Genomic DNA, 24,716 nt, shown 5'->3' on the forward strand with positions numbered 1-24,716 from the left:
ACTGCTGTGTGGTTGTTGAGGGGAGAGAAGAATTCCTGTCCATACCTTTACATGCCGGGAAGTACAGATGCAGGCATGAGTGACCCAGCATAGCACCGTGCAAACACACAGTAACCAACTGGATAGTTGTTCCTGCTGGGATAAACAGCATGAGGGGTGACTAACCAATCAGCTACCACATAATTGCACACTGACTGGGCTGCCCTCTGCCTCCATTGCTGCCTCCCAGCATAGAGTGGTATGAATTCTCCTCTCTCTTCCTTGATCTCCATCCAGTGATGGCTGGTAATTTTCATCAACCAGCACTGTTGTTCTGCACCTTTCAGGTCCTTTCCTTTCCTGCATTTGTTGCCTCCTTTTTCTTCCTTTCCTCGCTATCATAATTATCCCTGCCACAAAGATGTTTGTTCATTTGTTTTTCTCACTAAAGCCACCGATGGAAGCAATCACAGAGATGTCAAAAATGCTGGTTCTTATTCCCCACACACGCACCCCCAGCCTCGCTTGCCTTTTTGACAAGCACTTTTGCCAGGGAAAGTGCAGCTAATTTCAAGGGACTTTTCCAGCAGGTTTCAAAATTACAAAAACATCACATTCTAATTATTACACGACGTGGTTCATGTACATCATCACGACTGCAAATTTGAAAAATGGATTTCTTCAGCAGTTTTGTGTGTGCGCGTGCACGCACGCACATGTGCATTATTATTAACAGTGGGGGATTTTTTAACCTCTATGTCTCAAGCCAGAAATATATTTCATAACAGCAGGTAGGTGCTTCAGTCCTTCCCTGGTCAGTGCTTGCATGCATTTTAAAGGGGAAAGCTATTACTTAGATGTATGGAGGCCTTTCATAAATGAAGTGAAACCCATGGGTGGGGAAGAGGGAGAGGGGGAGGGGGAGGGGGAGGGGGGTAGTGTCTCCAGTTGGTGTGTGGCTGTGTGTCCATTCTGGGTTTTAGTCAGAACTGTAAAAAGCTATCCAGGGTTCCAAATCCATTTTGGGGATAGGATTCAGCACCTTGGATAGCACTTTTAGACTTCTGGCTGGTTCTGACTAAAACCCAGAATGGATGCACTGCCCCACTGAAAGCAGAGCCACCAGCCTCCACTGGAGTGAGACTTTGTTCTTGGCATCAAGGCTTGCTTGTTTCTACTTGCCCCATCCAAGAAGCCTCATAAGATATTTGCTGCCCGAAGGAATGGTGATGAAACATTCTGGCCTTTGTTGTGTAGCCATAAAGAGTTGTGTGGGTCAATGCCACCAGCCAGGGGACTACTTTTAGTGTGGCTGAAGGTATCTGTGCTGCTTTCAGCACTATACGCTTTAATGAGGGCATCTGCCCATTAAAGTCCCTCTCCATTTGCTATGCCGCCTAGAGACAGCCAGGGGCGTGGGTTCCATTAGGAATAGGTAAGAATTACATTTCAGTTGGGTTTTGACTTACCAAAATTCACAAAAGTCTCCATATTTGGTGACAAAAAGAATTTAAGGATAAAAAACAAATACAAAACAACAGTGTAAGAGAAATCAAAACTAGCAGATCCACCCATCCAGGTCCAGGACTTTGAATGCATTGCTTATAAAAGACTGCGTTTGAGTCCCTGAGTATTCAACCATGTTAATTCTGAATTAAGGTTGGCCCCTCTGTGTTTTCTACAAGGCAGGCAGTTACATTATGGCCCTGTCCTTACTGGGAATAGCTGTATCTATTGAAATTGGCTGGTACAGAAGGGTGAAAAATCAATTTCAGGTGTGGGTGGGTGGGTGTGACTTTAAAATTTGCCCCCCTCGGTTCTTTAGGAAAGAAATAAATTGAGCTGCTTTTTAAAAATCAAATTTGGGAGAAAGTGAATCTGATAAATTCGCCCATCACTAGTTGATGTGCCTTTTCTTGATTCAAGACATGGGACATGGTGAGAGGATCTCTTTCTGCTGCTTGACTTAGGTATGTCCAGATTTTATGAAATCTGTCCTTTGTGTGTTTCACAGATGGTATCATGTCATTTGTTCCAGTATCTGTTCACAGACAGATTCAATTTTTAAAAAAAAATGCAAAAAGAAATTCATAAAAGGGATCACAATGACTTGTGTTATTTAAATTTGTACGTAACATTTAGCGTATTGTCCCCCATTCCATTCAGCTATTCCCCCTGTAAATTTTCCAGTTTCAGCAGAAATTTGCCTATTTTCCTACCAATAAATTTCTGTAAATTTCAGTAAAATAAAGAGGAGGAGGAGATCCAGAAGTCCACAGAGGACGCTGGTCTGCAGTGGGTTAGATGGGTCAGATTATTAGAAATCCAAACTCCATTTTGTCTGTTTTGTCTGACAGTGGGATGTCTAAAGTGCCTTGTGGTTATTTTTTATCTTTCCCTTTAGGGCTGTGAGTTCGATGAGGACAAGGTATCTTATTGTTCGGTCTCTTCATACAAACTGTTTAATAAATTGGTTAATGTGAGTATAATGTTGATAGTATTAGTATTGGATATTGTTAACAGACCTGTTGTTACATTTTATGCTCATTTAACATTTTGATATGTTTTAAATGGAACTGTAATTGAGTTGTTAATACAGCATTGTGATGTATCATAATTATAGTTATTATATTTAAATGGTTCATTCTGCGAACTGCTTTGAGCACATTATTTGTGGGAAAGGTGGTGTATAAATAAATTGAGCATTGCCATAGCTATGTGTTCTGTTCAACTCAGGTATCACTACCACGACATTGAGCATGTTACTTCCTTTGTAACTGTAAATGAGCTGTATCTCAGGTTTTGTGAGGGCAAAGGCAATCAAAATGGGAAAGAGGGACAGCATTTGCTCACGATGGCATGGTTGCATGTTAAATTCAAGAAGAGCCCATGGATAAGCCAATGCATCCATCCTGTCCTGTAGACTTTTTGAACATAACCAGCCAGATGTTGGGAATCTCAGAAACAGTGTATGAAAGCAGGATATCTTCCCTTGGACACCAGCATCTGGTTATGTTATTTAACTTTAAAAAGTATGTGAAAACCTAAGCTATGTATTTATTCATGTAATTTGTACACTGCTTAGCAGCCATAATGATTCTTAAAGTGGTTCACAATATTAATCAAAGAACCAGGGCTGGGAACCAATTAAAGAAATCTTAGTCAATTAATCACAATAATTTAAGGCAATTAATCAACTGGATAAATTTACATAAATTTGCATAAGGATAAAACCAATAATTATGTAGCAAGAAGCATAATTTGTTTTAAGATGTTGTTAAAGCAGATATTACCTTACAAGGCTTATTTTAATTATTTGTTACATTTATATTCCGCCTTTTCCTCCAAGGAGCCCAAGATGGCATACATGGTGCTCCTCCTCTCCACATTAACCTCAAAAAAACTCTGTGAGTTAGTTAGGCTGAGAGTCAATGTCAGGCCCAAAGTCACTCAGTCAGCTTCATGGCCAAGTGGGGACTTGAACCTGGATCTCCCAAGTCCCAGTCCAACACTCTAACCACTACACCACATTGGCTATAAGAACAGCCTTGCTAGATCAGTCGAAAGACATATCTAGCTAAGCATCGTGTTTACCATAGTGGACAACCAGATGCCTGAGGGAAACCCACAAGCAAGAAATGGGGGCAACAGCCTTCTACTCTTCTTGCTACCCAGCAACCAGTTCTCAGAGACATGGTGTCTCTGATCTGGAAGTGGTATATAGATGTCATTATTACCAGTGGCCATTCATAGCTTTATCCTTCATGAATTTGTCCAACCATCTTTTAAAGCTGCCTAAGCTGGTAACCATCACCACATATTGTGGAAGCAAATCCCATGGTATGCATGATCTTAGATTCTCAGATTTAAATGGGAAACATAAGCACACGTTTAAACCACTAAAATCACCTGGGACTTATTAATGTTTAAAGCTGCTGTTCTATAGCATCCTAAACTTAAGGAGGGAAAGAAACCTAAAAAGAAAAGAGCTTAATGCAGGGGAGTGTGTGTGTGTGTGTGTGTGTGTGTGTGTGTGTGTGTGAGAGAGAGAGAGAGAGAGAGAGAGAGAGAGAGAGAGAGAGAGAGAGAAGAGTTTAAGAAACAAACTTGAACAGAATCCTACTGCCTTTCTAACTGACCAAAAGGTTGAGAGGGAGAGCTGAAATAATATACCTATTCATATATTCTGCTTTAGGGCAGAAGCAGGCAGAACATAGATCTCCAGAAGTTTTCAACTTGAAGTCCCAGAAGCCCCTGCCAGCATGACCAATGGTCAGGAATGCTCCCAGCATTTAACTGGGACTAAAACATCTGAACGTCTACTTTCTGACCACCCCTGCTTTAGGGTATAATGGGCATTCGAGGGAAAGGGATGAGCATGTTAACCCAACCACTTCCACATGCTGATGGTGATTTCGTTTGTTTCAGATTTTTCTGACTCACCTGTCCACTCAATCAGTGCTGAAGGTGATTTACAGAGAAACAACTAAATACAATCATTCCAAACATCAAAAAACTAAAACTGATGATAAATACATTGCAATGGAAAAAATTGGAGAAATCTTCTAAAATCAAACAGTAAAATTACCAGTAAAGGTTCAGGAGAACTGTGCAGAGTTATCAGCCATCTAAAGGGCAATAATGAGGCCATTTGCAGGGGAGGTCATTTTGTGTAGACTTCCCATGCAATTCAGAACCCTGATTTCCCACCTAGGTGGATTCAGAAGGTTCCCTGCCACTGGGCAAGCAGCATGGCAACAGAATGATGGCTCCTTGTCTTCCTTGTCCCCTATCAGGTGTTCATTAAACCATAAAGCAGAACACCTGAATACAGCTAATGCAGAGAAGTAAAGAGTTATGGTGCACAGGGCAGGCACTACAATGAAATGGTAGGAAGCAGGTGCAGCAGGTGGCAGAGTATGGGAAGAATGGTGCTCTCCCCCTCCAAAGGGTCTGCCACTTCTTGGTCCTGCTGGCCACCTGCATGGACAACCATACAGGCAGCTGGCGGCACCAAGAAGCAGCTGCTCGCTTGCCCACACACCTCCCGCCTTGCCTCCACCCACCCCACTTGTGTACCTCCAAACCCTGCTGGCCAGATGGCTTACTTTTCCTGGTGTGGACATGCACTCCAGTGTCACCAGCATGCTGCCTGTAAAATCTTTCTGCCTATACACCTGCGTAAGGTTGAGCAAGAAGTTCTGAAAGTTCTGGAATCTCTTGTGATACGTTGCTGGGTGCTCAGGTGCTGCGCAGCTCCTGAACGCAGAAAGACCTTACAGGCAGTGTGCTGGCGATGTGGGTGTATGTGTCTGCACCAGAAAAAATAAGCTTCCTGGTGGCAGGCAGGTGTACAGATTAGGGGGTAGTGACAGTGTGGCAAGTCCCCACTTCTGGTGGGGACCTGCCTTGGGCCAGGCCTGGGGTGCAATCCTATAGACACTTACTGAGAGTCAATACTATTGAATTCCATGGAGCTTACTTCCAACTTATTAATATGTACTTAATACATTTTCTTAACATTGTGGATTTGCACAATTGTTCAGAAAAGATATTTGAATTTACTGACACCACCTGGTGCTACCTTTTTAAATGAAGACAATATTCTTCTTTTAAATTGTTTGTAAATGTCTCTTTTAGAGCAGAGCTGTTTTCTCTGGAAAGCATTGTAATTGATAACCAAGCAACCCAAGACTTTATTTAATCAAGACACTAAAATTTTCAAGGTTTTATTGCAATGATATTTACATACTCTCAGCAGGATGCCAAGTTATGAGACACATTTATGAGATAACCATATAAAATTATTAAGTGCCAAAAGGCTTGGACTGACAACAGAAACACACCCAAGAATACTCTAGGGAGACACAATAGAAAATGCCACTGAGACATCTGAACAAGGGCACGCCACACTGCAACATTTTCTTTCAGGCCTCACTTGTCTATCTCTAATTTATACTGTAAATTCCTTATAGAAACTTTGTTTATTGTTCCCCTTAACTCCCTTTCAGAGTCCATATTAAGAACATAAGAGAAGCCCTATTGGGTCATACCAAAGATCTATCTTGTCCACCATCTTGTTTCCAACAGTAGACAACCAGAAGCCTACGGGAAGTCCACAAATAGGACTTGAAGGCAAATGCCCACTCCTGCTGTTGCTCTTCAGGAGCTGGTATTAAGAGGCATGCTGCCTCTGAGCCTGGAAGTATTATTATATGACCAAAAGACACTTGAAGAGAATGAGGCTACAATCCTCTACCCACTCACCTAGGAGTAGGCCCCATTGAGACCAGTAAGACTTAGTTCTGAATAGATACCTATTGGATTAGGCTATGAGGCACTTGAATGTCGAGCTGGCCTTTGTGTTCTCAAATTTCTTTCCACCCATGACAGAATAAGGTGGGCAGTCCCCCCGCCTCATGTCTCAAAAATGCTGGCTGCTAATTCCCCTCTGCAAAACAGTGTTGGAAAGGCTTGATTGTCAGGGGAGTAATGGCAAGTTTCATTCACTTGCTCACCTTTCAATGTGATTTATGCCATCTTTTGTCACTAATCCCCTTCTCCATTCTACATAGGGCAAACAGGCCAAAAGGACACAAATCTGACATCAGAAATGGCAATCTATATCAATATCTATCTATCAGGATAATATATTTCATCTTCCTGAGACATTCTATGGGCACTTTAAGGAACTTCAAAGGGAGACTAGGGCAAGAAACTGTTGAATTCGAATTTAACAACAGGTTTAATCTTATCAGCAGAGGCTTGAATCAGGATAAAGGATTTTTATCACACTACATATGATAATTGGCTTAGCTATTGCCAGGGCACTTGCATTATCAGCAACAAGTGCACAGTGAATGGACACTGTGAATACTGTGATTGTCACTCTCAATGGGCTTCTTTAATTGAGAGATTTACAGCATGCTCGTGACTAGCTACTCACAGATTTTCACGGATCATTTTGATAATGCCATGAGCCTCCTACATGCTCTATTTCCTGCTCCATTTCCCAGTTTTAGCATTAAAAAATAAGCCCCAGAAAACCCAAGGTTTCTGAAATATGTTGGGATTTGTCAGATTTTCCTGCTGTGTGCAGGCAAAGTTGTGCTATAAAACGCCCATTAGAGGGACCTGTCCCATTGAACTGTATGGACTACGTTGATAGAGCCAGGAAGAGATTTCATCTTGCCTAAGAATGTAATGTGCCAAGTGTTGGCTTCTCTGCCAAAGGGTGGCTACAGGTGGCTACATGCCAGATTTGCATTCCTTAACGGTGGAAAAACTTTCAACCAATACAGCATCGAATGTAACCTATGACTCATTGAGATTGTGCACCTTAACTTGAAAATTGAATGTAACTTAACTTGCTAATCCAGAACTGACCAATAGAAGGGTTAGAAAGAGACTAGCACCCTCTTGTAGTCAGAGCCTACAGTATATACAGTATACTATGAGATTCCTTTGTTCTTGGTGCCTCCATTTTGAAGAACCGGAGAGCACCCCTATACTGCAGTATTGGAAGTAAATAGATTAAGAGCATTCTCCAGCCTCGTGTGTTTGATTAGCTGCTAACATGTCAGAGTAGTGAGTCTTTAACCCCTGGTTGAAAGACAAGAACGTGGTCAGTGCTCTCTTCCCCGTGTAATTTCAGCTCATTTCAAATGCGGAGGAGAAGCAGGAAGCAGAGCAGTGGTAAGGAAATGTGATTTCCCCTTCTAAAAGTCCTCAATATTTCTGCATTTAATTTTCTTCTGACCTCACTAATTACAGCTCTCCCCACTGCCACCACATGTACCAAATATAAATGAGAAACTCAGCCTCTATAACACCACTTGCATTTGATAAGGTGGGCTGTAATCCACAAAAGCTTACACCAGAATAAATTGGTTAACAACTTTGTTGCTTTTGCTACAATAGAGTAATACACTTACCCTCTGGAAACAAGCTCCCCTTGACCACTGGTCTCCTCTTCCTGCAATTCCCCACCACCAGCATCACCTTTTGCCATGCCCAAGTTCCAGGCCTGTGTTTGTGAGAGAAGTGTCGGTCTGGGAACCTCACTGGGGGAATTTTGTGGGGAAAACAGGGGGTTTTGGGGGGGGAGCAGGTAGATTAAGCCCACCTTCTGCTGGTTATTTATTTCCTTTCTTGATGCTATTTTGTAGAGAGAAAGTGGCAGCTGCATTTCAGGATATGAGGTAGAAGCAGAACATGTTGTTCTGGTCTGTAATAATACAGAAAGGAGGAGGTTGCATAATATCCTAGGAATTATCGTCCAACATTCCCCAACCAACTTATTCTAGCCCTGCTTACTGAGAACAAAACACAGATGAAGTAAGTAAATACTGAACACCTAATAAACCTTATAATTACAGTCTCTCCCACTAAAATGTTGAAATGGAAATGCACTTTTCTCCCTTAAAAACATGCCACATTAGAACCTGGCACATTATCATAGGATCATAGAAAAGCAGAGTTGGAAGGGGCCTACAAGGCCATCGAGTCCAACCCCCTGCTCAATGCAGGAATCCACCTTAAAGCATCCCTGACAGATGGTTGTTCAGCTGCCTCTTGAATGTCTCTAGTGTGGGAGAGCCCACAACCTCCCTAGGTAACTGATTCCATTGTCGTACTGCTCTAACAGTCAGGAAGTTTTTCCTGATGTCCAGCTGGAATCTGGCTTCCTTTAACTTGAGCCCGTTATTCCGTGTCCTGCACTCTGGGGGGATCAAGAAGAGATCCTGGCCCTCCTCTGTGTATCAACCTTTTAAGTATTTTAAGAGTGCTATCATGACTCCCCTCCATCTTCTCTTCTCCAGGCTAAACATGCCCAGTTCTTTCAGTTTCTCTTCATAGGGCTTTGTTTCCAGACCCCTGATCATCCTGGTTGCCCTCCTCTGAACACGCTCCAGCTTGTCTGCGTCCTTCTTGAATTGTGGAGCCCAGAACTGGATGCAATACTCTAGATGAAGCCTAACCAGGGCCAAATAGAGAGGAACCAGTACCTCACGTGATTTGGAAGCTATACTTCTATTAATGCAGCCCAAAATAGCATTTGCCTTTCTTGCAGCCATATCACACTGTTGGCTCATATTCAGCTTGCGATCTACAACAATTCCAAGATCCTTATCATTTGTAGTATTGCTGAGCCAAGTATCTCCCATCTTGTAACTGTGCATTTGGTTTCTATTTCCTAAATGTAGAAGTTGGCATTTATCCCTAATAAATTTCATTCTGTTGTTTTCAGCCCAGCACTCCAGCCTATCAAGATCACTTTGAAGTTTGTTTCTGTCTTCCAGGGTATTAGCTATCCCACTCAATTTTGTGCCATCTGCAAATCTGATAAGCGTTCCCTGCACCTCCTCATCCAAATAAAAATGTTGAAGAGCACTGGGCCCAGGACTGAAAACATATCCTTTCTTATAGATCAGGATGTATAGGTCATAATAACACAGTTTTGATCAGTGTTTTATAAACTGTTATGAGAAATGATAAAATAGGATCCTTTACACATGAAGTACTAAGGTAGCTAAAATGAAAAGGGAAGGAGACAGCTGGGATCCCTTCCCTGAGGCTTTTCGTACATTTGTTCTGTGTAAGAGAGGTCTCTCCTTACACTTCAGCCCTTCCCTGTATACACACTCACACCCAGTTCATGGAATACTGTTTCCCCACTAGACTTGACTACTCCCTTAATACTGCTGCCACCATATAACCCTTATTTAATACCTTTGGTCTCACTGAGAGACTACTTAAATTGAAAGATGCCACACTGTATGCTGTGAACAAAAGAACTTAACAATTTATTGACATATAAAATGGTAAAGACATATAAAATGGTAAAGATGGTTTATTTGTGTGTTCAGTAAAAGCTGTGAAATTTACGTTTCATTTACTCCTAGCCTAATTTAATTCCTTCCTCTATATCTATCCCAAAACAACAGACGGTTCCTGCACTCTTTAGCTCTAAACCCCAACTTTCTTAACTGACTAACTCCTCTTTAAATCCCACTCACTCCACACTCTCCACCAATCATACGCCAGCACACCAACATTCCATTCACTCCCTCTCCCACCTTAAGTAACTTACCATATTAACTCTACACAAAGGACATAAATATTACCATAAATATACATACCAACCTGTACCATAAGTCAGATTACCTAGCCAAACATCACAACAGCTATAACAGTTGCCGTAATTATTCTTGACATAAAGCAGCCTACAGGGGATTTTTTTTCCTTAGAAAGTGTCTCTTTAAGGTTTGTCCTGAACACATTTCTCTCCCCTCCCCGCCCCCCCAAAACCTGTTAATTATTTAGTACTGTGAAAATTAACAGGATTTCTTTAAATGGCCTGCCCAAGCTGGATGTACATTTAGGGAAGAAAATGAACATGACTTTTGTGAGATGGAGGTCAGTAAATTTTTTGCTTCTTTTAAATTTTGTTTTAACTGTTTTATTCTGTTTTTATTTTCATTTTATCTTGTATACCGCTCCAAAATTTTTCAATGGGGAGCGGTATATAAATATTCTGAATAAATAATAATAAATAAAGAGATGACACACAGAACATTGGGTTTAAACAGGGCTACATTTTATTAAAGATCTGGATGCCTAAAGGGCATCCAGTCTGGCCTGGTTTTCAGACCTTTCTGAGTAGGGCGAGCCATTCATGTCCCATGGGTTGGTGCTGTACAAATGCCCTCCCACAGGCCATCCCTTTTGGGGTAGGGAGACCTTCCAGTGTCACCCCCAACCCAGGCCACAAGGCTCAAGGTGGGTGAGAAAGGTTGGCCTCAGAGGTAACCCTTATCTCCCAGCCTGGCGACAGGGCTCAATGCTGGGAGCCCTCAGGAATTACCAGTCACCACAACAGTGCCTGTGAATGCTCACCATTACAAAATCCCTCTGGATGCCCGTTCCTTCCTGCCTATGTGACCAAATTAATAAGCAATGCCAAATCGACCTATTTATACTCCCAGGCTGTCTTACAGTGTGGAGTAGGCGAAAAAACTCCTGAGCAATTTAGAACATGAGCAAAAAAATTCCTACTCGGCCCCGAATGGTGACCAGAGAACTCACACTGAATACAGAGAGGGAGGGAGCTGAGCGAACAAGAAGGAAAGTGGGAGGGGTAAGTGCCTCTTTATAGGCCAGTGTTACACCCCTCCCCACTTGGTGGCACCAGCTGCTCAGAGCCAATAGCAGAAGGGCTCATCTCTATTCTTCCCCCACTCACAAATGCTTCCCCACGCCCAGGCTGTGCCGGGCATGGCAGAATGGCCCTTATACAGCTATCCAAGAAAGAAAAGCAAAGCAATATAAATGGTTCTGACAGCTGTTGGGTGTGTGTGTGGATGGGACAGACACAGAGGGCAGGATGCACCCCACAGGGTCCAGTTAAACCTGTCAAAAGTTCGATGGATCTATCTGTGATTTTTTTTCCTTTATGTGTCTTGGAATAGTGTGATATGCTTACCACTGGTACACTGCAATATAGAACGTGTTTTTCTTGCTTGGATAAGTTAATTCATTTTGACACCTGTTAATAAATGAGTGTGCTACCCATAACTTCCAAGCTTGTTGTTTCAAGAATTATAGTGCCCTTTTACTGGATTCATACAACATCACAACATATAACAACACAAACAGTATGAACTCCATCTCGTTGCAAAGTTTCTAAAGCTCTTTACCTTTGCATCTCAGCGCCTTCTATTATTATCATTAAGGCAACAAACTCATGTACTTGAAAGGGATTTCTTTAGAATAAAATATTTAATTAAGAATGTAAACCAGGGGATAATTCCCACCAGTGGGTGGCATTTGCTCAAAGCCATATTCAACACATGCAATTTAGTGGTCTGTCATCAGAGAACACTGTTTTTTTCTAAGTCAATTTTAATTTAGAAATAGTTAAACTTACCTTGTCTTTTGAAGGCACCTGGGCTAATATAAATGGATACCATGCTGTTCAGCAAATGAAAACAGCTTTTTTAATGTGATTAGAGGAAAAGTGCCTGTAATTATTCACTGTGGACATTCTAACAGGCCAATATTTTGACATACTTGTGTCCAGAGACCCACTTTTTTACTGAGTTCAGTGAGGTTTGTTTATTATTCATCCACTTATTTAATATATATTCCTCTTTTCTGCCCCCAAAAATGGCACTCAAGGTGGCTGACAATAAAATACAGATTAAAAACAATGAAGTGTTGCCTTGTGGGATGCTCCTGTCCATTGTTCCCATCAGCCAGCCATGCCCTTCTCACAAGCTACCCCATTCCGATTTCTCCTTCCTCTCACTTTTATGTATTTTCTCCCATTTCATGATCACTAAGCACACACTCAGTTATTATCAGTCTGTTTTTGTTTGTATTTTATGCTTTTAATGGTTTTAAAGTTTGTAAATTTCTTTTTAACATTTACTGTTTTTAACTTTTGTAAACCGCCCAGAGAGCTTTGGCTATGGGTGGTATATAAATGTAATAATAATAATAATAATAATAATAATAATAATAATAATAACAATAATAATAAGGCTATTTTTGAACCCACACCCTCACTTTAAGGATTTTTAAAAGGGATTGATTTATTTATTACTTCTGCAGACTTCAGGGTTTCCTCAAGCCTGATAATACCTTCCTCTTATACAGAGATAGTGCAATTTTGGCAACTTAAACTATGGCACTCACTACCTGAACATCAGAACAGAGAAGGTTATTTTATGAATATCTTATAATGAGCCTATTCAGATAACATGCTAAGCCACTAATCCTTTTGCAGTAAATTGTTAGTGAGTGTGTTTAAACTGTGGTTATGTAGCCACTATGGTTAGGAATGGTTCACAAGTTCTTGGTCACATGACATGCTAAGCCATAATGTTTAGCTCGAAATGCTTAACCATTGTGGCTTAGTGTGCCATCTGAACATCATTTTTATAGAATTTTATTATATTGGTTTTACCTTTATTGTGACATTTGAATCCACACATATATAGATATATATACACACACACTCATATTGTGATACTCTAACGTAATACATTTTGTTAGGCAAAGCCTGTCTCAAAATGGTGGCTTTGGGACAAAGTCAATCACACTTATCTGGTGCACCTCATGTATCATGCACTGGGGTGATCTGCTATAAAACAGTAAACTGATATTTAAGTTACTAGAAACAAAGGGTTCTGACTAGAGCTGTGTGAAAATGGGCTCTTTTAATTACCAACCTTATGTATTTGTAGAGAAATTCAGGGGACCATTTCACTGAAGTTCTCCTGGGGAAAAAGTAATTTTCCGACAGATTCTCATAACAAGTGTAATATCACAGCTTCTTATTTTTGTCCTAAGGTTTTTGGAGCATCTGTGTTGATAGGCTGAACACCATATTGTATCCTCAACAATGCCTTGGTACTAGCATCATTTTGGAGCATAGAGGTGTGTGGAATGGTTAGCAGCAACAGCAGCAACTGTGTTGTCAGCCTGGTAGCCATTTTGCATCCTCCTCAATGCCCCACACCTAGCATCATTCTGGAGTGTTGTGGCAGAAGAATGTTTAGAGAACATTATTTATTTTGGTGGGTTGAGGGGGGGATTTGAGAAAAAGGAAAAAAAACTCAGCAATTTATTCAGGAAAAAATGTCTCCTGAAAATTTATGTCTCAACCATAATACTAACATCAATCCTTAATAATACAGTGAAACTAAAAGAGTTATACACAGGCTAAAGCATGAATAAGCATTGTGATGTGGATCTCTTTTGCTAGATAAGGTGGCATGTATATCAGTGGAGGCTGGTGGTTCTGATTTTGATGGGGCTGTGATTCCATTCTGGGTTTCAGTTAGAACCAGTCAGAACTCTAAAGAAGCCATCCAAGGTGCTGAACCCTTTCCCCCAAAATAGCTCCTTTGGAGTTTTGGCCGGTTCTGACTAGAATCCAGAATGGAAGCACAGCTCCACCAAAATGGGAGCCACCAGCCTGCACTGATGTGTATGCAGAATGACTAAAACATATAACAGTCTACACTAGTTAAATTCCACACAGAAGTATCTCCTGAGTCTGAATTTTCTAATGTATGAAATGACTTTACACAAAAGGTTTTTCCAATTAATTAATGCAAGAATAGGAGTCAGCACTCATTTGGAAAACTCAAAACAAAACTTCTAATCTACTCTGTTGCTTTAAAACCACAATTTCTCATGCCGTACCTGATATTCAGCTGGAGTCCTACTTTTCAATGAAAAGAAAAGCAGAAATATGGCTGTCTTGCTTGTTTTCAATCTCTCATGCAATGCTCAATTAACTCCACCTTTCTACATTCCTCGCAAGGAAATGGCAGTACCTTCTGGCAATGACTGTTCAAGTGTACCCCAGACCAAGTTCCCTGCAAAGCTGAAGCTTTAGGCTCAGGTGACTTCAGGCTAGGATTTTCTTCTCCCTATGGAAGAACGCGTTTGGGACATAAAAGGTAAAGGAAGGCATAGAGGTAATGCTGTGAAATAATAATACCATCTGCATGGCTGGAGGCTTGTCCTTAAAAACCAGCGTCAATGAAGTTTCAGCTGTATCTGTTGAGATCCATGCATGATAGCAAGGAATTGCTGTACAAATGAATTTTGATGAAAGGAGGAGGGAAGGAATTATACCAGGAGGTGTGTTAGGCATGAATGCAAAATACATCAGAAATCCTCATTTCTTGGAGCTTTGAAGGCATGTGCTAATAGTCCTGCTTGGTTTAGTGGAGAGTGAAAACTCCAGATAAGGCTGAATGTGGAAAGATCCCCAAACCACACTGAATTCATATCCCCATGTAGAAAAAACCAACCCATTGCTGATGTGGAGATAATGAAGGGGAATAAATATTTAAGGGTCACCTGATGCTGCTGTGGTCAGCCAAACACAGGTAATTAAGATCAACAGTTAGCAGCCAATTAACTTGTACACTGTTGGGCCCAAGGAGTGTGTGGTATGATGTATATAAAAGCCCATGGTTTTCAATAGAGACATACCTCTGTGACAACCAATAGAGGCAGATCAGTAAGGGGTTCTGCAGTGCTAAACTGCAAATTACCAGACCTCTCTTTTCCACTGTAAGCACAAACATATGCAAATGATATATTGTAGCACATAATAAATGCATGCATTTTTTTTCTAAATGTGCATTGGATTCATGCCCAAAACTGTGGACTAGTTCTCATTGAGTTGCTAAACCTGTTACTCGGTAGTAGGCAACCTTTTTTTTTCTGTTGAGGTTCACTTTGTTTTGTGGTTAATCTGTTGCAGGCACATGTTGGTGATGGCGATCCAGTGAAGGCCAAGACCAGAGTCAAAGTAGGTGGGTCCCCCCTTCTTTCTGCCATCTCCTTTTCTCTCTCTTTCCCACTTCCTTCTTTCTCAAAAGAAGGGACATCTGGCTTTTGCCAGGGGTCTGAAGTGAGGGATTGCAAATTCAACTTTAACCATCAACACGAGTATAAAGGAAACACAATAGGAAATTCTCTGTGGGAAGTACCTTCCTTCTGTAAGCCTACATCTAATATGTCCAAACTTTAGTCAGTATTGTTAGAATGGGTGTGGTCAGATTGGTTCATACTTTCACCTTTAGAGAAAATGCTCAATAGTGCACGAGTTCTGGAACATGGTTGCTGATTATTGCCGGGAATTTGTCTTCATTAGACCACCGGTAACTCCTGAACTTATCCTTCGTCATCATTTCTTAATCACATGTCCTTGGATTGTTGGATAAAAACCACCTGAAACAATTCTATATACTTGCAAAGTTGTATATAGAAAGTAACTGGAGGTCTCTCAAACAACTATCTAAAATTTAGATTCCAACCAGAAGAGGCTCGATAAAATTTGGGAGCACAGCAAAGAAGGATTCCAATTTACTTCCAATGACAAAAAAAATACTCAACAACCTTCTGATCAAATTTTATTCAAGTACGGATGCCTACATACATGTCTAATGCATCCAATATTTTAATAGCTAGTGAGCTTCTCCATTGGCTGTTTTATTCTAGCTGTTTCACAAGCACCCCCATGATATAAAAAGCATTGCAATCAGTAACTTGCCTAGAGTTGGTGACTTTGAAGTTAGGAAAGTAACACCATCAAGAATACTGGAGCCTGGGATTTGGCTGGAGTTTCAAGAGTATCCTGATAAGAAGCAACTTATCTATCCAGTGTCCAAAACATCAGAAGGTTGGTTCTAAAACTGAGTAAAAATTTCCGAGAATGCATTTTTTTCCAGATAAACCTTTGAGATGTTTCTTTTCCTTATCCCTCTGCCTAGAAAAAAAAGAAGGCCACTTCAAATATTCTCTTTCATTTTTTTTATGGTGGCTGTCATTCTAATATTCCTGCCTCAGCCCCCATAATTTATTTATTTATTAATTAAATTTATGTATCGACCCATAGCCGAAGCTCTCTGGGCGGTTTACAAAAGGGGCAGTTTACAATGATGCTACATTCAGGGCATTGCGGGAGCTGCAACATGGAAGCCACCGTGTCAATGCAATTTCTCCAAAAACTTTAGGGGGGGGGAAAGAATCTGTGTTAGTACTACTGCAAATGGCAAGTCCTACCCTCAAGAAACTATTGGAGAATTAATCCTCCTCCTGGATCAATTCACTGCAATTGCCTTCCCAATTTCAATGCCCTCCCAATAGGGTGGAGAACTTTGAGTGGCTATTTCCGCATAGCTCTAGCTAGGGATACACAGATTTTGTTAAATCGGTTCTGCCTGTATATGGTGGATTGTCAAGCATCTTCAGTTCCATCATTGGCTAATTTATGGAATCAGATAATTTTGTGAGAATTTCATTCTACTGGTGCTAATTCACAGTGCTAATAGGGCGTTTTAATAAAATTCCTTATGCCTCAAAACTTTGCCCTTGCCGTAGTGGCAAAGTGGAGGGTCTGCCTCATTATTTGTTCTATTCTCAAATTTGTTCAAAATATTTAGATTTTTTTTGTGAATAAGTCCAGGTGGTCTGATTCAGAAAGAATTAAACTGCGCACAGTAGTGCGCAGTGTAGTTAAGGACCATCAGTAAAACAAACATTCCACCATGTTAAATGGAGTTACTGGGGGGAGGGTCAACCTAGCAGCCTAAAATGAAAAATATTTCAGCAATCTTCCTGAAACGCAGTACTGTCAGAAAGAAATGCTGGCTTTACATTCCCTGCGCGTTTCAGGGAGATTGCTGGAATATTGAGGGCTGGATGGGAGTTTAAAGCAGAAAAAGGAGGGGAAGCATGTCTGTATCAATCTGATCAGGCACACTTCCGAGTTGGCGACTTTTTTTTTTGCGCACTTATAGCCCTCAATTGGAAGCCTCCCCACGCAATCCATTAGTTGGATTGCATTCCCCTATCCAGCCCATTGATGGAATGGCCTTTCTTTTTTCAAAAGACCATTCCTTCAATTTTTAACTAATTTTTTAAAATCCCCATGTTTCCCTATGGGGAATCTGATAAGCTAATCTGATGCGTCAGCATCAGATTCCCTGGAGGGAGGGGGGAGAAGCAGGGAGAGCACGGCCGGCACTCATCCCTGAAGGGATGAGGTAAGTGGGGTGAGGGGGCTTCCCTGGAGCCGCCGCTGTGGTTCCTGCAGCGGTGGGCCCAGGCGAAGCGGGGGGGAAACCGGGGCGCAACTTACCTGGTCTGTCGGCGGCAGGCACAGGTTTCAATTGAGCCCCCGGCTTCACCTGGAAGCAAGGCTGCAATTGCGGCCTTGCTTTCGGGTGGAGCCGGGCGCTCAATTGAAACCCGGGCCTGCCGCCGATGGACCAGGTGAGTGAAGTCTGTGGGGGGGTTGGGCTTGCCTGGGGCCATCGGGGCCGCCGCAGTCTGTGCTATGGCAGCGACGGGCCGAGGGTGGGGAGCGGCGACTTACCTCCTCGTCCTCTGGCCGGCCCAGGTTGAAATGGAGTCCCTGGCTTCACCAGAAGTTAGGCCTTGGCTAACTGGAGGCTCAAGTTAAACCCGGCCCGGCCGGAGGACGAGGAGGTAAGTGACGTTGTGAGGGGGTTGGGGTTGGGCGGGGAGAGTGGGGGGGGTTGTCTGGGGCCGTGGCTGCAGTGGGTCCAGGCCCATGGGGGAGCGGAGACTTACCTCCCTCTCCGCCGGCTGTCGTAGGCCTTAACTTCCAGTTGAAGCCAGGCGCTAAATTTAATCCTGCGATGGCCGGCGGAGAGGAAGGTAAGTGATGTTGGTGGGTGTGGGGGGGATTCCCTGGCACCCGCCGCTGCCTACCGCAGCAGCGCTGGTAGGCCAGGGCCGGGTGGGGGGGATTCCCTGGCCTCTGCCACTGCCTACCTCATCAGCGGAGGTAGGCCGGGACCGGGTGGGGGGGATTCCCTGGCCCCCGCCGCTGCCTACCGCGGCAGCGCCGGTAGGCCGGGACCGGGTGGGGTGGGGATTTCCTGGCCCACGCCGCTGCCTACCACGGCAGTGCCGATAGGACAGGACCGGGTGTGTGTGGGGATTCCCTGGCCCCAGCGCTGCCTACCACGGCATCGGCAGTAGGCCGGGACCGGGTGTGTGTTGGGATTCCCTGGCCTCCGCCACTGCCTACCGCAGCAGCGGTGGTACGCCGGGACCGGGTGGGGGGGATTCTCTGCCATAGTTTGAGCGGCGGCAACGATGGTAGGCCAGGGCGGGCCTGGACGGGCTGGTGGAGGGTGTGCGGGGGGCTTCCGCGAGCTCACTTACCGCCCGCTGCTCACCGCCCGCTCCAGACTTCGAAATGAGGATGCTGGGGTTGGAGGCGCACCACTGTAAAGCCTCTGCCTCTAACCCCAGCATCCTCATTTCGAAGTCTGGAGCGGGCGGTGAGTGGCGGGCGGTAAGTGAGCGCGCGGCGGCATAGCGGAGGGTAGGGTCGGTGAACGGTGGGTGGGGTGGGGGGGCGGCACGCATGGTGGGGGGGATTGCCTGGCCCCACCGCCGTCGCCACAATTTTTGCGGTGGCAGCGGTGGTCCCAGGCCGGGGGGGGGGAGGAGCCACTTACCTCCTCCTCCATTGCAGACCCAGCAGTAAATGGAGTCCCCTGCTTAACCGGAAGTTAAGCCTTGGCCTAACTTCCTGTTAAGCCGGGGCCTCGATTTACACCCGGGCCTGCCGTCGGAGAGGAAGGTAAGTGAAGAAGGTAGGTGGGAGTGGGGGGTTGGGGTGGGGGGATTTGGCTGGGCAGTGGTGGGCAGTAATGGTTGGGGGGGTTGGGCTGCCCGCCCGCCTGGGCCCACCATGGGTTGGATTGGGGGGCTTGGCAGGGGGGGCGGCACTCCTGTATCTGTTAAAGATACAGGAGCCCTGTCCTCCTTTGAATATGGTTACCCTAGCCTTATGGAAAGGAGGACAGGGCTCCTGTACCTTTAACAGTTGCATAGAAAAGGGAATTTCAGCAGGTATCATCTGTATGCATGCAGCACCTGGTGAAATTCCCTCTTCATCCCAACAGTGAAAGCTGCAGGAGCCCTGCCATCTTTTAAATGGGGTCACTCTAGTATAGCTCCTGCAGCTTTCACTGTTGGGATGAAGAGGGATTGCACCAGGTGCTGCATGCATACAGATGATACCTGCTGAAATTCCCTTTTCTATGCACCTGTTAAAGGTACAGGAGCCCTGTACTCTTTTGAATATGGTCACCCTAGCCATATGTTGTTGTTTTTTTAAAAAATTTTTATTCATTTTCTACACTATATAAACATAAAAAAAACATTCCAAAATATAACTAAAACAACACAATAGGAAAAAAAAAAAACTTCAAACATCTGCTACATACATATTGAATAATTGTTGAGTACAAATATCAAAAAGTATTACATATACCTTATCACACTACAACATCTTCGTTCTTAACATAAAAGTGCACCCCCCACCTCGGGATCATTCTTTAGTCCAAAATCTAATCGTTTCTTCTGCTGGTGGTTTCCCACTTCCCTTAGTAAACACAAACACTAGGAACTGTTTCCAGATTCCTTCGAACTCATTTATTTTAGTTACGCCTTTTCTCCACTTAATATTACATGTCAGTTTATCATTAATGGCTATGTCCCATACTTCTTTATACCATTCCTCAATAGAATATTCCCCTTGAATCTTCCAGTTCCTAGCTACCATCAGTCGTGCTGCAACCAACAAACTCGATACCAGCTCTATAGTTCCTTTTCCCCACTTTATATCTTCAAATAGTGACAGCAATGCTATTTTTGGTGTTTGTTCTATTTTCATTCCCACTATTTCTTCAATTTCTGAGAACACCATCTTCCATAATCTTTGTACATATTTGCATTGCCACCACATATGTAAATACGTTCCTTTTTCCCCACAACCTCTCCAACAATTCGCTGAATGTTGATCACTTATCTTATTCAATCTAACCGGGGTTAGGTACCACCTCCATAAAATTTTAAAATAATTCTCCTTTATTCTTACTGATAAACTTCTCAACACTCTTTGTTTCCATAGTCCCTCCCAGCTCTGTCGCCCTATTTGTATCTTCAAATCTGATTCCCAAACCATTTTCTCTGTATTCTCTCTAAACTCCGTCTCTAACAATATTTTATATATTTCACTCATTAATCCTTTTAAAACTATACTACCTCCTTTTCCTTCCTCCTTACTTCCTACTAATTCTTCAAACCTCGTCATCTTTCTGCACATTCTATTATCTTTAATCCACTTTTTATTCCATTGATCTAATTGACCATACTCTAGCCACGATAGCTTCTTCTCCTTTAACAAATTTTCCATATCCTCTCTTGTTTTAATATCTCTTACCCAATCCTTTAATTTTATTTTATTTTTCTCTTTTAATATTTTACATAATCTACCCTTTAGATCCTCTGGGAAATTCTTTAACATTATTATCGGTGCTAGGGGAGAGTTGCTCGGAAGCAGCTTCCCTTTAAATTTACTCCAAATTTCCCATTGCATCCTCAGAAGTGGATTATCTATACTTCCAACCCACTTTCTTCCTCCGTCTTTAAAAAAAACATTCTCCAAATTCATCTCTACCTTACTTATGGTTTTTTCTTCCATCCAATGTAAATCTCCTACTCCCATAATTGCTTCTACAACATGTCTTAATCTATTTGCTACGTAATATAATTTTATGTTTGGGAGACCCATTCCCCCCTTTTTTTGGCTTAGGTACCAGTTATTTTTATTCACTCTTGCTTTCTTTCCTCCATTACAATATTTATTAATTATATTTTGCCAACTTTTTATCTCGGTTTCTGATATTTTTATAGGTAACATCCTAAATACAAAATTAATTTTAGCTAATATCTTCATTTTTATCAAAGCTATTCTCCCAAACCAAGATAAGTTTAATCTTTTATATTTCTCCAGTTTCTCTAGTACCTCCTTCTTTAACCTCGTTAAATTTTCCCTTTCTAGATTCTCTAAATTTTTTGTAATTTTAATTCCCAAATATTTAATCTCATTCTTAACTTTCAATTCCATTCCCTTAAATTCCCAATCCTTTTCTTCCTTCTTGGTATAGTTAAACAACATCATCTCTGATTTAGACCAATTTATTTTTAACCCTGTAATTTCCTCAAATTCCCTCAGATGATATTTAATTCTTTCTAATTTTCTTAATGGATTCTTAATGGTCAATAAAGTATCATCCGCAAACATGTTTAACTTTATTTCCCTTACCTCTCCAATTCCTTCTAACTCTTCATCCTCCCCTAGTGCCTTCGCCAAAACTTCCATAACCATTACAAACAGGACCGGCGAGAGCGGACATCCTTGTCTTGTTCCTCTGGCTAGTCGTATCTTTCCAGTAAATCCGTCATTTACCACCACTACCGCCGTATTTTGGGAATATAGCTGTTCTATTACATTTTTAAATTTATTTCCAAATCCCAATTTATCTATAATACTCTTTAGTGCCTGCCAGCTCACACAATCAAATGCTTTAAAAATATCCAATGCCATAATACCTGCCTTAATATTTTCTTTTTTTATTACATTTATTACATTTAAAACTCTTCCCACTAAATTATGCATATGCCTTCCTACCACAAACCCACATTGATCTACTCCTATGTATTCTGATAAAAATTTATTTAGCCGTTTGGCCATAATAGATGTGAAAATTTTTGCATCCTGATTTATTAACGAAATAGGTCTATAAGAGTCGGGATTAGTCAAATCTTTATCTGGTTTTGGGATCAGAATTATCACTGAACGTTCCCATGATTCAGGTATCTTCTCTCCTGATAATATCCTATTATAAAGTTCCATTAATTTTGGAGCTAAATAATCTTTGAAGACCTTATAATATTCCGGACCCAAACCATCTGCTCCCGGTGATTTACCAACTTTTAACTTATCAATAACCTCTTCAACTTCTCTTTGACTTATTACTGACTCCATTAACTCCTTATATTCTAATTTTATTCCCTTCTTTATAAACCTTCCAATATACTCCTCCACCTTTTCTTGTTGAATGTCTTTAACCTTATACAATTCCTGATAAAATTCCTGAAAATTTTTTAATTTAGTTTTCATTGCATAACAATAATTCCCTCGGCTATCTTTCAACGTTTCTATCCCATTCCTCCCTTTTTCTTTTTGTGTGAGCTTGGCAAGCAACCTCGAGTTCTTATTACTGTTTTCAAAGTATTCCCTTTTCATATACATTAAATTCTTTTGAACCTCCTCTATATTTAAATTTTCTAATTGTTTCTTCTTAGCTTGTATTTCCACTAATTTATATTTATCTTTAACTCGCCAATAACTTTCCTCCAAGTTTTTAATTTCTATCTCTAACTTTTCCTGCTCTACACGTTGTTGTCTTTTTAAACTACATGTTTCTCTAATACAGATTCCTCTTACTACAGCCTTCATGGTGTCCCAAATGACTGATCCAGCTGTTCCTCCTTTTTCATTAATTTCCCATGACTCCGACAATTCGTTCCGAATTTTCTCTACTACTTTATTATATTTCAATATCCTTGTGTTCAGTTTCCATCTATATGCCTCTTTATAATCTTTCTTAACTGTAAATTCTAAACTTAACAAGGCATGATCAGTTACTTTTATTACCCCCATTTCCATTTTACAAATCCTTGTTGCAAAATCTTTTGAAATAAATATATAATCTATCCTGGAGTATGTATGATGTACTGGGGAAAAATATGAAAATCCAGGCCTATTCCCGTTAAGTAAACGCCACGAATCTAAGTAATCATGTTCTTTTACTAATTTATTCAATATAGTCATATTATTCCTCTTTTCAGCATTAGTGGGATTTGACCTGTCCCATTTATTATCCATAACCATATTAAAATCCCCAGCTAATATAGCATACCCCTCCTTAAATTCTTCTATTTCTTTAAATAACTTTATAAAAAACTCTCTATGCCTCTCATTTGGGGCATAAACATTAATCAAAGTATATACCTTTCCCTCAATTTTACCTTTTAACATGAGATATCTACCCTTATCATCCTTTTTTACTTCTTCTAATATAAACCCACTTTTTTTTTAAATCAAAGTGGCCACTCCATTTTTTTTTGATGTCCCTAATGACTTTTCATAATAGGCTAACCACTTTAATTTTATCATATTCGAATTCTCGGAGCCTTGGTGTGTCTCTTGAACCATTATAATATCTGATCCCTCTTTATTAAACATTTGTTCTATTCTCTTCCTTTTCACGACTGCCCCCAAACCTTTAACATTGAGTGTTGATACCTTTATCTTTTTATCCATAATCACCCTTTTGAATCCTCTTCCAATCCCTTGTGCTCAGCAATTCAAACTTGCTTACATAAAAACACAAACCCCATACATAAACCCCCCACCCTCCTACCCCAATCCCTCCTCTCCTACCTTCCCCCCCTCCCCACCCCCCCACTCTAATCCCCCCCCATATCCCCATGAGTCTAATACTCCAGCCATCTACTTTAAAGGGGGGGAGGCAGTGCTGCGCCTGGCCAGCAGGTCTCTTTATTGGCATTTCTATTTGCAATTATCTCCAAACATAATTAACAATTCTCTTACTCTCCAGATGTCCCAGCTTCGTTCCCTCCCCCACCCACTCCAGCCCCATTTGTTTCTCCATCCAGACCCAGCCTCTTCAGCAATTCTTTACCTTGACCCAATGAGGTTACTCTGTATTCCCTCCTCCCATATGTAGATCTTAAAAAAAAAAAAAAAAAAAAGGGAAACCGAGTAACCCCATACATAAGGAATTTTATTATTCACTAATATTTCCGTTATTAGTTTAAGACTTCGTCTCCAATTTAATGTGTGTTGAGAAAAATCATTAAAAATTTGCACTGTTTTGTCTTTATATTATATCTGATTCTTAAATCTCAATTCTTTCATAATTTGCTCTTTTTTATAATAATTACCAAATTTCACCAAAATGTCTCCAGCCCCTTAGTGGTTTTGCCCCCCCACATGATGGACTCGATCCGGATCCAATCCGTCTATTGATATATCAGGCATCAGCTCCTTGAACCAGTTCACGATGATTTCTCTAAGATCTTCTCCCTGCGACTCCTTTAGCTGCTTTATTCAAAAAGTAGATCTACTAGATTAATCTTCCAAGGCAATCGATCACAGTACCCATTCTTTAAATTGTATATTAGTTGATTTCTCAAAAGCCTCTTATTTCTTCTGGTCCAAATCCGCTTTAGCCTCTATCTTTTTGATCTTATCCGAATTTTCCGCCGTTTTATCCGCTAAATACACAATT

This window comes from Elgaria multicarinata, chromosome 10, assembly GCF_023053635.1.
Source record: "Elgaria multicarinata webbii isolate HBS135686 ecotype San Diego chromosome 10, rElgMul1.1.pri, whole genome shotgun sequence".
NCBI classification, from domain to species: domain Eukaryota; kingdom Metazoa; phylum Chordata; class Lepidosauria; order Squamata; family Anguidae; genus Elgaria; species Elgaria multicarinata.